The sequence below is a fragment of the Rutidosis leptorrhynchoides genome, chromosome 4 (genome assembly GCF_046630445.1).
Source record: "Rutidosis leptorrhynchoides isolate AG116_Rl617_1_P2 chromosome 4, CSIRO_AGI_Rlap_v1, whole genome shotgun sequence".
NCBI lineage: Eukaryota > Viridiplantae > Streptophyta > Magnoliopsida > Asterales > Asteraceae > Rutidosis > Rutidosis leptorrhynchoides.
In genome coordinates, this window is record NC_092336.1 from 495,269,775 (window position 1) to 495,274,527 (window position 4,753).

Genomic DNA, 4,753 nt, shown 5'->3' on the forward strand with positions numbered 1-4,753 from the left:
ATCAGAAATAATAATAATAATAATGATAATAAAATTATACCTCACAAAGATAGACATGAAAAAAAAAAATGTAGTGCCCTTGCCAAGGCTCGAACCCGAGACCTCTTGAATACCCACAAACACTCATACCACTCGTCTGTTTTTATTGTCACTGATTAATTCTAAACCCGTTTTTATTTAAACTATATTTCTGTTTCCCTCTTTTTCTTTCTTCTTCTTCTCATCATACACGTCGACCAGGGATCTAAACTAAGTAATAACGAATTACTTTATTATTCTTAGGATTTAAAATATAAACAGAAACTTTACATGATTTCTGAAATCTTTTAAAACAATTACAGAACGAAAACAGAAGCTGGAAACAGTCATAACGAACGAGTATGAACTCAAAATCGATTCTTAATTTTAAGAAGGTTTTAGCTTATGGTTACAACATGAAAATGGTGCTAAATCAAACGTATAAACTTTCTGTAATCTTAATTGGATCTAAAACATCAACTTGGATTCGAATTTTAACGATCAACAAAAAGTTTGACTATTTGAAATTAAGGTTTGACTCAGAAATTCACACTTGATATTAAGAATTGGAAAATGATCTTTTGCATAAATTTTACATAGATGAATCCTAACCTAACTGCATTTAAAGATTTTAAAATTTGATTCAAAATCGAGAAATTGGCAATATGACCCAAAACAGGGACAGTCGATATATATAAAGAAGAAAAATTTGATTAAAATTGCCAAATAGCAGTTGTTAGGGACTGTATAATTTTTGTGTTGAAGAAAACATTCTGATGACTTGATTACTAATAGGAATTGAATGGTTTTATGTCATAATTGAATCGACAAAATTGTACATCAAGTACAAAAAAAATAAAAAAAAATATAAAGGAGAAAGGGATCGTAAACAGATTTTGGTTGCTTGTGTTGAGATGGAATCTCGACTGGTACACTTTCAGAGACAGAATCAAATAATTAAAACAGTTGATTGCAACTTGAAACCGATTATGATTCCCTTTTTTGATAAAAAAAAAACGTTTATAATATAATTAATATTATTAAATAAATACATGGAATAATAATAATAATAATAATAATAATAATAATAATAATAATAATAATAATAATAATAATAATAATAATAATAATAATAATAATAATAATAATAATAAGAATAAGAATAATAATAATAGTAATAATAATAATTATATTATTAATCATAATAATACTAATGATCCCAATAGTAATATTATTTAAGATAATAAATTCTTATTTTCTAATAACTATAATAATAATGATAATGATAACAATAATTTATAATACTAGTAATAATAATAATTATATTAATAATAATGATAATATTAATATTAATAATAATAATTAATGCTAAAAATGATAATAATATTATTAATGATAATATTATTTTATTAATGATAATAATAATATTGATAATATTAGTGTTATTATAACAATCAAATTTTATGTGTATATATTAATAATACTGATGTTAATACATATAATATATTAATTTTATATAATTAACTATAATATATTAATTTTATACTTTATTATATAATAATATTTATTGAATATTTAATATTTATATAACACAATATGTTAACAACTATTAATAGAAATTGTATATGGATTCATTATAATATATATATATATTCATTTTAATAGTAACTTATTTATTCTAATTATTATTTTACCTTTTAATTTCAATTAACTATATTATATTTTTATAGTTAAATTAATAATACACATTTATATTTATATTTATTTTTTATATTTATATTTATATATACATGTTATCTACAGACAAATGTTCGTGAATCGCCAAGGATAGTTCAAGGTCAAATGATTACATGAACACAGTTCAAAATGTTTGAGATTTAATTTAACAGACTTTGCTTATCGTGTCGAAATCATAATAAGATTAGGTTTAAATTTGTTCGGAAATTCCCGGGTCATCACAGCAGGAGGTGCAGGAAACGACCCGTTCAAATACTTGAACAAATCATAGCCTTCAAGTGTGGCTTCAATTTGGAGTTTCCAAGAGATGTAGTTTATGGATGTAAGTTTAATGATATTTGTGAGATTAACAATGAAGATTGGAGATTTAGGATCTATTGGATTAGGTATCGTAAGAGAAGACATAGTGAGTGTTGGTGAGTATCGAATGAGTTATTGATGAATGGAGAATATAAGTCAATTAGTTATCGACGACAACAGAAGAAGAAAAATTCGGCTATGGTTTAAACTTAATCTTTATATGATCTCGACACGATAAACAAGTCTGTAATGTTGAGTCTCAAAATTTTAGAACTATGTTTATGTATTCAATTACCCTTCGACTATTTCCAACGATTCACGAACAATTATATTTAACTTGATGTGTATATATATATATGTATATATATATATATATATATATATATATATATATATATATATATATATATATATATATATATATATATATATACTAATTGAAATAATAACATACAATTCAATCATTAAGCTTAGATATGTAACATAATATAGAAAAGATATGATTAAAAAGAATCTATAAAAAAAATAAAAAATAAAAAAAATAATTATATTTATATATATATATATATATATATATATATATATATATATATATATATATATATATATATATATATATATATATATATATATATATGATTTCTATACATGATTGTTATTATGTGTATATTGTAGCATATATATATAAGGTGTAAATATTATGTGTTGATATACATAATATCTATTTCTATTATGAAATAACATAATATAATAAATAAATATATATTAATTATATATATATATATATATATATATATATACATATATAAAATATTAATAATATACTCATATTTACATATATTATATAACTAATATGCAAACACATATTATAATATATATAACATATGAATATTAAATAGTCAATATATGTTTTATATAATATATTATATTGTATATTTAATAATATGTAATATTAACATATTAAATTTAACTACAAGTTTAAATATAGTGTTATATCAATATTATTATTACTTTGATTATTATTATTATTATCAATATTAATACCAATATCTGCATTATTATTATGTGTAATATATCGATACAGAAATTGAAACATATAACTTATTATTACTAGTACTATTATTAGATAGTATCATTAAGAATCATTATTATAACTATCATTAATATTAATTATTATTTACCTTATTATTTATCAAAGAAACCATTAATGTTATTATTAAAATTTTCATATTATTATTACTTATTAGTATTTTCATCATTATTAGTAGTATTATGATTATTATTATTTTTTATCATTAATATTATTAAAATTATCATATTATTATTATTAGTATTTTTATTATTACTAATAATATTAATTGTATTATTAATATTAATATATTATTATATTCTGTATATTTATTATTTATTAATAAAAATAATATATATACCAACAGATCATTACGCGTTCCCTTTATCAGATATATTTTTTTATTTATTCCTGTATTGCTCGTGTGTACCTGTCGACTTGTTTTTCAATATGGGACAATCGATCAGCTTATTGAGGATAAATTATTCAATTCTTTTACTTTCATTGTCATATACACACCACTTGTATCTGCTGTTAATCATTGAAATTAAAACAGAAAGATGAAGCTCATTCCCCTGCTCAATTTTTTTTTATTTTATTTTTATCAAAACCTCAAATTCAATCATTCTTCGAAATCTAAAAAAGTAGGAGTGTTAGGAATCCTGTGGTTGATCTTTCTGAAAAATTTCAAATCCTAATTCTTAGAATCAAGGACGAATTTGGAGGTCAAAGTTTCAACTATAAAAAGTCAAAATTTTGTTCTTCGATCGAATTGGTGCTTTCTGTTGTGATTCAAGTTCAATTGGTGATCCTAGCACATTATAACAATGATTTAGAAGAAAATTCCTGAAGGTATTGAGGTCTGAAATCATCGCCATCTCATAAATCAAAACGGTGTTCTTCGTTTTCTTTTCATGAACACAGACTCCAGTTTTTTATATATTTTATTTATTTATTTAATTCAATTCATTAACACCGATTGCTTCTGTTTTGGTTACAAGACCTAAATCAACCTTTTAAATCGTTACAATGATTCCTGGTATCGTTCTGTTAAGTTGTGGAAGAAGAAGGAGAAGAACAGGATATTACGGGTTTTATATATATGGGGTCGGATTTATTTCAGAAAAACGATAATGGTTTGATGGTTAAGTATTGGTGCGGGGGAGTGGGAGGTCACGGGTTCGAGCCCTGCATGTGTCTTTTCTTTTTGGGATTCATTTTTTTAAGAGGTAGTTCTCAAAATTTTATTATTATTATTATTATTATTATTATTATTATTATTATTATTATTATTATTATTATTATTATTATTATTATTATTATTATTATTATTATGTCATAATTATTATCTACTAGGATTATTGTATTACAAATTATTATCATTATTATTAATAAAATGGTTATTAAAAGTATTATCATTTATATAGTTTATATTATTATCATTGTTATTATTATTAGTATTAACATTATTATTGTTATTAGTATTATTATTGTTATTATCAATTATTATGATTTCGAACATGTTAATAACACATATATGTTATAAAGTTAGTAATAAAAGTTATTAAGATAAAATTTAGAAACTGGTTATAAAATGTATGAATACCTGTATAATTATGAATATAATTA